The sequence below is a fragment of the Phocoena phocoena genome, chromosome 8 (assembly GCF_963924675.1).
Source record: "Phocoena phocoena chromosome 8, mPhoPho1.1, whole genome shotgun sequence".
In the NCBI taxonomy this organism is placed as follows: domain Eukaryota; kingdom Metazoa; phylum Chordata; class Mammalia; order Artiodactyla; family Phocoenidae; genus Phocoena; species Phocoena phocoena.
The window spans coordinates 474,215-487,286 of NC_089226.1; positions in this window are offsets into that span (position 1 = coordinate 474,215).

Genomic DNA, 13,072 nt, shown 5'->3' on the forward strand with positions numbered 1-13,072 from the left:
AACGAAGATGCCCAAGAGGAATTAATCTCCAAAACATACAAACAGCTCCTGCAGATCAACATCAAAAGAACAAAAAAACCAATCAAAACTAGGCAGAAGATCTAAATGGACGTCTCTCCAAAGAAGACATACTGATGGCCATTGAGCACGGGAAAAGATGCTCAGCATCGCTAATTACGAGAGACATGCGAGTCAGAACGACAATGAGGTATCACCTCTCACAGGTCAGAAGGGCCATCATCAAAAAATCTACAACAAGAAATGCTGGAGAGGGTGTGGAGCAAAGGGAACCCTCCTACACTGTCAGTGGGAATGCAAATCGATACATCCACTATGGAGAACGGTACGGAGGTTCCTTAAGAAATGAAACATAGAACCACCACGTGACCCAGCAGTCTCACCCTCGGGGGAAGATCTCGAGGGAACCAAAATTTTAAAAGACACGTGAACGCCAACGATCATGGCAGCACTCTGCACGATAGCCAGGACATGGAAGCGAACGAAGCGTATCAGGACAGATGCACGGATAAAGAAGATAGGGTCTGGGAACACGATGGAATATTACTCAGCCATGTATAAGGATGAAATCATGGCATTTCCAGCCATGGGGAAGGAGGCAGAGATGATCGTACAAAGTGAAGTAAGTGAGACAGGGAAACACAAATATCACAGGACACCGCTTACAGGTGGAATCTAAAACTGGGTACAGATGGACTTCTTTACGAAACAGAAACAGCCTCACAGGCTCAGAAAGGAAACTTAGGGCTAGGAAAAGGGAAGCGTGGGGGTGCAGGGAGCAATTAGCAGGTTGAGATGAACACATGCACATTACTATGTAGAAAATAATCAAGGAGGACCCAGGGTGTAGCTCAAGGGATCCTACTCAACACTCTTAAAGACCTACTTGGGAAGAGAACTGGAAAAAGAATGTGTACACATCTATGTGTAAGTGAATCAAGTTGCTGTCCAGCTAGGAGAAAGAAAAAAACCCCAAACAACCCAGCAACGTGGGAAATCACCTACACTCCAATAAAAAAATAATCACTTAAAAAAGAAAAGAAAAGAAACTCCCCATCCATCTCCTCAGGCCTCTGTGACCCAGGCTGCTGTCACATCCCTGGAGCCGGAGCAGGTTGGGGTCCCGAGGCTGGACTGCCGTGGGAAGGAGGAAACTGAGGAGGATGTGCCAGCCAATAAGCACCCCCGCCTTGGACCTGGAGTGCCTGTTCCCCTCTGCATGGGCCCACCGTCTCCAGCTCCCTGCTGGCCCTCCTACACAGAAACCGAGCCTAGTGCACCCAAAGGATGGTGGAGCCTCCGCGCTGGAAGAGCTTTGAAAATTCCCTTGGGCGCTCCGTCTCCCGGTGGTGGGGTTCCCACCTCCAGCCTCCCTCCTCAGGGTTGCCCCACCTAAGGATGACAGCACCTCAGCAGAGCGGCGCGGCAGGAGTTGGGATCTGTCAGGGCGTGACGGGTGGGCGGTAAAGGGGAAGGGGGAAGAAGTCGTGAGACACAAGCCTTGGGTGTTTCTTAGGGCACATTCCACTCTGACAACCCAGGAACAGGACTTTCCCTCCGGCTCTGGTTGCCAAGTAACCAGAGTTGGGCTTGAAGACATGCTGCCGCCTTGTGGCCATTTCCCGTAACAACAACTTTAAAAATCGGTGCTGAGCGGCACTTAATCTTCACAAGGCCTGTGGGGCTGTAAATGACACCTGCCCTCAAGAAATGCCCTGGGGTAAATCATCCGAAAATAGTTCAAAACTGGGCCGATTTTCAAGAAGGTAATCTCGAGAGGTACATTTTACTCACTCTGTATATTAAAAAAAAAAAAAAAAAAGCACACGGAAAGGCACTCGACATCTTTCATTATTAAAGAAATGCAAATCGAAACTACAATGGGGTGTCACCTCGCAACCGTCAGCATGGCCAAGCTCAAACAAAAAAACAAAGCTCCAAAGAATAAACGCTCGAGAGGCCCTGGGGAAAACGGAATCATCCTCTGCTGTTGGTGGGGATGTAAACTGGTGCAGCCACTATGGAGAAGAGTGTGGAGGTTCCTTAAAAAAACTAAACACAGTGTTACCACGTGATCCAGCAAGCCCACTCCTGGGCTTAGCTCCAAAGACAATCCTAATTTGAAATGACACGGGCACCCCTGTTTTTCAGGGCAGCACTGCTGACGGTAGCCAAGACATAGGATCAAACGAAATGTTCATCCACAGGAAAATGAAGAATATGGAGCACACGTATACAATGGAGTACTACACAGCCATAAAAAGGAACGAACTAACGCCATCTGCTGCAGCAATGATGGGCAGAGATCATACTAAGTGAAGTGACTCAGAGAGAGAAAGACAAATACCATTAGCTATCACTTACAGGTGGAATCTATCAATCCAGACGCATGAACTAATTTACAAAACAGAAACAGACTCACAGACTTTTAGAAAACAAACTTAACGATTATCAAGAAGGAAAGTTACAGAAAAGTGATAACCTGGGAGGCTGAGATTAAGAGATACACACTAGAATATATCAAAGACATAACCAACAAGAACCTACCGAAGGGCACAGGGAACCCTGCTGAACACAGTCTTATAGCTTACGTGGGAAAAGAACCCAAAGTATAATACATATAAGACTGCATATAACTGAATCAAGTTCCTGTACATCTAAGATAAATACCACATTGGACGTCAACATCACTACAATATAAAATATAAATTAAATGAAAAGAAAAAGAAGAGTGGGGCATGGAGAAATGCTGCCACCTTGTGGCCGTTTTCCATAACAACAACCTTAAAACCTGTGCTGATGGGCACTGAATATTCACAAGGCCTACGGGGTTGGAAAGAAAAAAACACCTGCCCTCAAGAAACATCTGGGGGTAGGTCATCGAAAAAGAATTAAGAAGAGGGCAGGGCTTCCCTGGTGGCGCAGTGGTTGACAGTCCACCTGCCGATGCGGGGGACGCGGGATCGAGCCCTGGTCTGGCAAGATCCCACATGCCACAGAGCAACTAAGCCCGTGCGCCACAACGACTGAGCCCACGCCCTAGAGCCTGTGCCCTGCAACAAGAGAAGCCATCGCAACGAGAAACCCAAGCATCACAACGAAGAGTAGCCCCCACTCGCCACAACTAGAGAAAGCCCGCATGCAACCATGAAGACGCAGTGTAGCAAAAAAATGAAACTAAGTAGAATAAATATATTAAAGAATTAAAACGAGAATGAAAGTAGAATACTCTCGAACACCGTACACAAAAATAAACTCCAACCAGATGAAAGATCTACACCTAAGGACGGATACTCTAAAACAGACGAGGAAAATATAGGGAGAACACGCTCTGACATAAGTCTCAGCGGGTTCTTTTCTGATCCATCATCTCTTAGAGTAATGAACAAGAAAACAAAAATAAACAAATGGGACCTAATGCAACTGAAAGCGTTTGCACAGCAAAGGAAACCCGAAACAAAACGAAAAGACAACCCTCAGAATGGGAACAAATATTTGCAAACGAAGATGCCCAAGAGGAATTAATCTCCAAAACATACAAACAGCTCCTGCAGATCAACATCAAAAGAACAAAAAAACCAATCAAAACTAGGCAGAAGATCTAAATGGACGTCTCTCCAAAGAAGACATACTGATGGCCATTGAGCACGGGAAAAGATGCTCAGCATCGCTAATTACGAGAGACATGCGAGTCAGAACGACAATGAGGTATCACCTCTCACAGGTCAGAAGGGCCATCATCAAAAAATCTACAACAAGAAATGCTGGAGAGGGTGTGGAGCAAAGGGAACCCTCCTACACTGTCAGTGGGAATGCAAATCGATACATCCACTATGGAGAACGGTACGGAGGTTCCTTAAGAAATGAAACATAGAACCACCACGTGACCCAGCAGTCTCACCCTCGGGGGAAGATCTCGAGGGAACCAAAATTTTAAAAGACACGTGAACGCCAACGATCATGGCAGCACTCTGCACGATAGCCAGGACATGGAAGCGAACGAAGCGTATCAGGACAGATGCACGGATAAAGAAGATAGGGTCTGGGAACACGATGGAATATTACTCAGCCATGTATAAGGATGAAATCATGGCATTTCCAGCCATGGGGAAGGAGGCAGAGATGATCGTACAAAGTGAAGTAAGTGAGACAGGGAAACACAAATATCACAGGACACCGCTTACAGGTGGAATCTAAAACTGGGTACAGATGGACTTCTTTACGAAACAGAAACAGCCTCACAGGCTCAGAAAGGAAACTTAGGGCTAGGAAAAGGGAAGCGTGGGGGTGCAGGGAGCAATTAGCAGGTTGAGATGAACACATGCACATTACTATGTAGAAAATAATCAAGGAGGACCCAGGGTGTAGCTCAAGGGATCCTACTCAACACTCTTAAAGACCTACTTGGGAAGAGAACTGGAAAAAGAATGTGTACACATCTATGTGTAAGTGAATCAAGTTGCTGTCCAGCTAGGAGAAAGAAAAAAACCCCAAACAACCCAGCAACGTGGGAAATCACCTACACTCCAATAAAAAAATAATCACTTAAAAAAGAAAAGAAAAGAAACTCCCCATCCATCTCCTCAGGCCTCTGTGACCCAGGCTGCTGTCACATCCCTGGAGCCGGAGCAGGTTGGGGTCCCGAGGCTGGACTGCCGTGGGAAGGAGGAAACTGAGGAGGATGTGCCAGCCAATAAGCACCCCCGCCTTGGACCTGGAGTGCCTGTTCCCCTCTGCATGGGCCCACCGTCTCCAGCTCCCTGCTGGCCCTCCTACACAGAAACCGAGCCTAGTGCACCCAAAGGATGGTGGAGCCTCCGCGCTGGAAGAGCTTTGAAAATTCCCTTGGGCGCTCCGTCTCCCGGTGGTGGGGTTCCCACCTCCAGCCTCCCTCCTCAGGGTTGCCCCACCTAAGGATGACAGCACCTCAGCAGAGCGGCGCGGCAGGAGTTGGGATCTGTCAGGGCGTGACGGGTGGGCGGTAAAGGGGAAGGGGGAAGAAGTCGTGAGACACAAGCCTTGGGTGTTTCTTAGGGCACATTCCACTCTGACAACCCAGGAACAGGACTTTCCCTCCGGCTCTGGTTGCCAAGTAACCAGAGTTGGGCTTGAAGACATGCTGCCGCCTTGTGGCCATTTCCCGTAACAACAACTTTAAAAATCGGTGCTGAGCGGCACTTAATCTTCACAAGGCCTGTGGGGCTGTAAATGACACCTGCCCTCAAGAAATGCCCTGGGGTAAATCATCCGAAAATAGTTCAAAACTGGGCCGATTTTCAAGAAGGTAATCTCGAGAGGTACATTTTACTCACTCTGTATATTAAAAAAAAAAAAAAAAAAGCACACGGAAAGGCACTCGACATCTTTCATTATTAAAGAAATGCAAATCGAAACTACAATGGGGTGTCACCTCGCAACCGTCAGCATGGCCAAGCTCAAACAAAAAAACAAAGCTCCAAAGAATAAACGCTCGAGAGGCCCTGGGGAAAACGGAATCATCCTCTGCTGTTGGTGGGGATGTAAACTGGTGCAGCCACTATGGAGAAGAGTGTGGAGGTTCCTTAAAAAAACTAAACACAGTGTTACCACGTGATCCAGCAAGCCCACTCCTGGGCTTAGCTCCAAAGACAATCCTAATTTGAAATGACACGGGCACCCCTGTTTTTCAGGGCAGCACTGCTGACGGTAGCCAAGACATAGGATCAAACGAAATGTTCATCCACAGGAAAATGAAGAATATGGAGCACACGTATACAATGGAGTACTACACAGCCATAAAAAGGAACGAACTAACGCCATCTGCTGCAGCAATGATGGGCAGAGATCATACTAAGTGAAGTGACTCAGAGAGAGAAAGACAAATACCATTAGCTATCACTTACAGGTGGAATCTATCAATCCAGACGCATGAACTAATTTACAAAACAGAAACAGACTCACAGACTTTTAGAAAACAAACTTAACGATTATCAAGAAGGAAAGTTACAGAAAAGTGATAAACTGGGAGGCTGAGATTAAGAGATACACACTAGAATATATCAAAGACATAACCAACAAGAACCTACCGAAGGGCACAGGGAACCCTGCTGAACACAGTCTTATAGCTTACGTGGGAAAAGAACCCAAAGTATAATACATATAAGACTGCATATAACTGAATCAAGTTCCTGTACATCTAAGATAAATACCACATTGGACGTCAACATCACTACAATATAAAATATAAATTAAATGAAAAGAAAAAGAAGAGTGGGGCATGGAGAAATGCTGCCACCTTGTGGCCGTTTTCCATAACAACAACCTTAAAACCTGTGCTGATGGGCACTGAATATTCACAAGGCCTACGGGGTTGGAAAGAAAAAAACACCTGCCCTCAAGAAACATCTGGGGGTAGGTCATCGAAAAAGAATTAAGAAGAGGGCAGGGCTTCCCTGGTGGCGCAGTGGTTGACAGTCCACCTGCCGATGCGGGGGACGCGGGATCGAGCCCTGGTCTGGCAAGATCCCACATGCCACAGAGCAACTAAGCCCGTGCGCCACAACGACTGAGCCCACGCCCTAGAGCCTGTGCCCTGCAACAAGAGAAGCCATCGCAACGAGAAACCCAAGCATCACAACGAAGAGTAGCCCCCACTCGCCACAACTAGAGAAAGCCCGCATGCAACCATGAAGACGCAGTGTAGCAAAAAAATGAAACTAAGTAGAATAAATATATTAAAGAATTAAAACGAGAATGAAAGTAGAATACTCTCGAACACCGTACACAAAAATAAACTCCAACCAGATGAAAGATCTACACCTAAGGACGGATACTCTAAAACAGACGAGGAAAATATAGGGAGAACACGCTCTGACATAAGTCTCAGCGGGTTCTTTTCTGATCCATCATCTCTTAGAGTAATGAACAAGAAAACAAAAATAAACAAATGGGACCTAATGCAACTGAAAGCGTTTGCACAGCAAAGGAAACCCGAAACAAAACGAAAAGACAACCCTCAGAATGGGAACAAATATTTGCAAACGAAGATGCCCAAGAGGAATTAATCTCCAAAACATACAAACAGCTCCTGCAGATCAACATCAAAAGAACAAAAAAACCAATCAAAACTAGGCAGAAGATCTAAATGGACGTCTCTCCAAAGAAGACATACTGATGGCCATTGAGCACGGGAAAAGATGCTCAGCATCGCTAATTACGAGAGACATGCGAGTCAGAACGACAATGAGGTATCACCTCTCACAGGTCAGAAGGGCCATCATCAAAAAATCTACAACAAGAAATGCTGGAGAGGGTGTGGAGCAAAGGGAACCCTCCTACACTGTCAGTGGGAATGCAAATCGATACATCCACTATGGAGAACGGTACGGAGGTTCCTTAAGAAATGAAACATAGAACCACCACGTGACCCAGCAGTCTCACCCTCGGGGGAAGATCTCGAGGGAACCAAAATTTTAAAAGACACGTGAACGCCAACGATCATGGCAGCACTCTGCACGATAGCCAGGACATGGAAGCGAACGAAGCGTATCAGGACAGATGCACGGATAAAGAAGATAGGGTCTGGGAACACGATGGAATATTACTCAGCCATGTATAAGGATGAAATCATGGCATTTCCAGCCATGGGGAAGGAGGCAGAGATGATCGTACAAAGTGAAGTAAGTGAGACAGGGAAACACAAATATCACAGGACACCGCTTACAGGTGGAATCTAAAACTGGGTACAGATGGACTTCTTTACGAAACAGAAACAGCCTCACAGGCTCAGAAAGGAAACTTAGGGCTAGGAAAAGGGAAGCGTGGGGGTGCAGGGAGCAATTAGCAGGTTGAGATGAACACATGCACATTACTATGTAGAAAATAATCAAGGAGGACCCAGGGTGTAGCTCAAGGGATCCTACTCAACACTCTTAAAGACCTACTTGGGAAGAGAACTGGAAAAAGAATGTGTACACATCTATGTGTAAGTGAATCAAGTTGCTGTCCAGCTAGGAGAAAGAAAAAAACCCCAAACAACCCAGCAACGTGGGAAATCACCTACACTCCAATAAAAAAATAATCACTTAAAAAAGAAAAGAAAAGAAACTCCCCATCCATCTCCTCAGGCCTCTGTGACCCAGGCTGCTGTCACATCCCTGGAGCCGGAGCAGGTTGGGGTCCCGAGGCTGGACTGCCGTGGGAAGGAGGAAACTGAGGAGGATGTGCCAGCCAATAAGCACCCCCGCCTTGGACCTGGAGTGCCTGTTCCCCTCTGCATGGGCCCACCGTCTCCAGCTCCCTGCTGGCCCTCCTACACAGAAACCGAGCCTAGTGCACCCAAAGGATGGTGGAGCCTCCGCGCTGGAAGAGCTTTGAAAATTCCCTTGGGCGCTCCGTCTCCCGGTGGTGGGGTTCCCACCTCCAGCCTCCCTCCTCAGGGTTGCCCCACCTAAGGATGACAGCACCTCAGCAGAGCGGCGCGGCAGGAGTTGGGATCTGTCAGGGCGTGACGGGTGGGCGGTAAAGGGGAAGGGGGAAGAAGTCGTGAGACACAAGCCTTGGGTGTTTCTTAGGGCACATTCCACTCTGACAACCCAGGAACAGGACTTTCCCTCCGGCTCTGGTTGCCAAGTAACCAGAGTTGGGCTTGAAGACATGCTGCCGCCTTGTGGCCATTTCCCGTAACAACAACTTTAAAAATCGGTGCTGAGCGGCACTTAATCTTCACAAGGCCTGTGGGGCTGTAAATGACACCTGCCCTCAAGAAATGCCCTGGGGTAAATCATCCGAAAATAGTTCAAAACTGGGCCGATTTTCAAGAAGGTAATCTCGAGAGGTACATTTTACTCACTCTGTATATTAAAAAAAAAAAAAAAAAAGCACACGGAAAGGCACTCGACATCTTTCATTATTAAAGAAATGCAAATCGAAACTACAATGGGGTGTCACCTCGCAACCGTCAGCATGGCCAAGCTCAAACAAAAAAACAAAGCTCCAAAGAATAAACGCTCGAGAGGCCCTGGGGAAAACGGAATCATCCTCTGCTGTTGGTGGGGATGTAAACTGGTGCAGCCACTATGGAGAAGAGTGTGGAGGTTCCTTAAAAAAACTAAACACAGTGTTACCACGTGATCCAGCAAGCCCACTCCTGGGCTTAGCTCCAAAGACAATCCTAATTTGAAATGACACGGGCACCCCTGTTTTTCAGGGCAGCACTGCTGACGGTAGCCAAGACATAGGATCAAACGAAATGTTCATCCACAGGAAAATGAAGAATATGGAGCACACGTATACAATGGAGTACTACACAGCCATAAAAAGGAACGAACTAACGCCATCTGCTGCAGCAATGATGGGCAGAGATCATACTAAGTGAAGTGACTCAGAGAGAGAAAGACAAATACCATTAGCTATCACTTACAGGTGGAATCTATCAATCCAGACGCATGAACTAATTTACAAAACAGAAACAGACTCACAGACTTTTAGAAAACAAACTTAACGATTATCAAGAAGGAAAGTTACAGAAAAGTGATAAACTGGGAGGCTGAGATTAAGAGATACACACTAGAATATATCAAAGACATAACCAACAAGAACCTACCGAAGGGCACAGGGAACCCTGCTGAACACAGTCTTATAGCTTACGTGGGAAAAGAACCCAAAGTATAATACATATAAGACTGCATATAACTGAATCAAGTTCCTGTACATCTAAGATAAATACCACATTGGACGTCAACATCACTACAATATAAAATATAAATTAAATGAAAAGAAAAAGAAGAGTGGGGCATGGAGAAATGCTGCCACCTTGTGGCCGTTTTCCATAACAACAACCTTAAAACCTGTGCTGATGGGCACTGAATATTCACAAGGCCTACGGGGTTGGAAAGAAAAAAACACCTGCCCTCAAGAAACATCTGGGGGTAGGTCATCGAAAAAGAATTAAGAAGAGGGCAGGGCTTCCCTGGTGGCGCAGTGGTTGACAGTCCACCTGCCGATGCGGGGGACGCGGGATCGAGCCCTGGTCTGGCAAGAGCCCACATGCCACAGAGCAACTAAGCCCGTGCGCCACAACGACTGAGCCCACGCCCTAGAGCCTGTGCCCTGCAACAAGAGAAGCCATCGCAACGAGAAACCCAAGCATCACAACGAAGAGTAGCCCCCACTCGCCACAACTAGAGAAAGCCCGCATGCAACCATGAAGACGCAGTGTAGCAAAAAAATGAAACTAAGTAGAATAAATATATTAAAGAATTAAAACGAGAATGAAAGTAGAATACTCTCGAACACCGTACACAAAAATAAACTCCAACCAGATGAAAGATCTACACCTAAGGACGGATACTCTAAAACAGACGAGGAAAATATAGGGAGAACACGCTCTGACATAAGTCTCAGCGGGTTCTTTTCTGATCCATCATCTCTTAGAGTAATGAACAAGAAAACAAAAATAAACAAATGGGACCTAATGCAACTGAAAGCGTTTGCACAGCAAAGGAAACCCGAAACAAAACGAAAAGACAACCCTCAGAATGGGAACAAATATTTGCAAACGAAGATGCCCAAGAGGAATTAATCTCCAAAACATACAAACAGCTCCTGCAGATCAACATCAAAAGAACAAAAAAACCAATCAAAACTAGGCAGAAGATCTAAATGGACGTCTCTCCAAAGAAGACATACTGATGGCCATTGAGCACGGGAAAAGATGCTCAGCATCGCTAATTACGAGAGACATGCGAGTCAGAACGACAATGAGGTATCACCTCTCACAGGTCAGAAGGGCCATCATCAAAAAATCTACAACAAGAAATGCTGGAGAGGGTGTGGAGCAAAGGGAACCCTCCTACACTGTCAGTGGGAATGCAAATCGATACATCCACTATGGAGAACGGTACGGAGGTTCCTTAAGAAATGAAACATAGAACCACCACGTGACCCAGCAGTCTCACCCTCGGGGGAAGATCTCGAGGGAACCAAAATTTTAAAAGACACGTGAACGCCAACGATCATGGCAGCACTCTGCACGATAGCCAGGACATGGAAGCGAACGAAGCGTATCAGGACAGATGCACGGATAAAGAAGATAGGGTCTGGGAACACGATGGAATATTACTCAGCCATGTATAAGGATGAAATCATGGCATTTCCAGCCATGGGGAAGGAGGCAGAGATGATCGTACAAAGTGAAGTAAGTGAGACAGGGAAACACAAATATCACAGGACACCGCTTACAGGTGGAATCTAAAACTGGGTACAGATGGACTTCTTTACGAAACAGAAACAGCCTCACAGGCTCAGAAAGGAAACTTAGGGCTAGGAAAAGGGAAGCGTGGGGGTGCAGGGAGCAATTAGCAGGTTGAGATGAACACATGCACATTACTATGTAGAAAATAATCAAGGAGGACCCAGGGTGTAGCTCAAGGGATCCTACTCAACACTCTTAAAGACCTACTTGGGAAGAGAACTGGAAAAAGAATGTGTACACATCTATGTGTAAGTGAATCAAGTTGCTGTCCAGCTAGGAGAAAGAAAAAAACCCCAAACAACCCAGCAACGTGGGAAATCACCTACACTCCAATAAAAAAATAATCACTTAAAAAAGAAAAGAAAAGAAACTCCCCATCCATCTCCTCAGGCCTCTGTGACCCAGGCTGCTGTCACATCCCTGGAGCCGGAGCAGGTTGGGGTCCCGAGGCTGGACTGCCGTGGGAAGGAGGAAACTGAGGAGGATGTGCCAGCCAATAAGCACCCCCGCCTTGGACCTGGAGTGCCTGTTCCCCTCTGCATGGGCCCACCGTCTCCAGCTCCCTGCTGGCCCTCCTACACAGAAACCGAGCCTAGTGCACCCAAAGGATGGTGGAGCCTCCGCGCTGGAAGAGCTTTGAAAATTCCCTTGGGCGCTCCGTCTCCCGGTGGTGGGGTTCCCACCTCCAGCCTCCCTCCTCAGGGTTGCCCCACCTAAGGATGACAGCACCTCAGCAGAGCGGCGCGGCAGGAGTTGGGATCTGTCAGGGCGTGACGGGTGGGCGGTAAAGGGGAAGGGGGAAGAAGTCGTGAGACACAAGCCTTGGGTGTTTCTTAGGGCACATTCCACTCTGACAACCCAGGAACAGGACTTTCCCTCCGGCTCTGGTTGCCAAGTAACCAGAGTTGGGCTTGAAGACATGCTGCCGCCTTGTGGCCATTTCCCGTAACAACAACTTTAAAAATCGGTGCTGAGCGGCACTTAATCTTCACAAGGCCTGTGGGGCTGTAAATGACACCTGCCCTCAAGAAATGCCCTGGGGTAAATCATCCGAAAATAGTTCAAAACTGGGCCGATTTTCAAGAAGGTAATCTCGAGAGGTACATTTTACTCACTCTGTATATTAAAAAAAAAAAAAAAAAAGCACACGGAAAGGCACTCGACATCTTTCATTATTAAAGAAATGCAAATCGAAACTACAATGGGGTGTCACCTCGCAACCGTCAGCATGGCCAAGCTCAAACAAAAAAACAAAGCTCCAAAGAATAAACGCTCGAGAGGCCCTGGGGAAAACGGAATCATCCTCTGCTGTTGGTGGGGATGTAAACTGGTGCAGCCACTATGGAGAAGAGTGTGGAGGTTCCTTAAAAAAACTAAACACAGTGTTACCACGTGATCCAGCAAGCCCACTCCTGGGCTTAGCTCCAAAGACAATCCTAATTTGAAATGACACGGGCACCCCTGTTTTTCAGGGCAGCACTGCTGACGGTAGCCAAGACATAGGATCAAACGAAATGTTCATCCACAGGAAAATGAAGAATATGGAGCACACGTATACAATGGAGTACTACACAGCCATAAAAAGGAACGAACTAACGCCATCTGCTGCAGCAATGATGGGCAGAGATCATACTAAGTGAAGTGACTCAGAGAGAGAAAGACAAATACCATTAGCTATCACTTACAGGTGGAATCTATCAATCCAGACGCATGAACTAATTTACAAAACAGAAACAGACTCACAGACTTTTAGAAAACAAACTTAACGATTATCAAGAAGGAAAGTTACAGAAAAGTGATAACCTGGGAGGCTGAGATTAA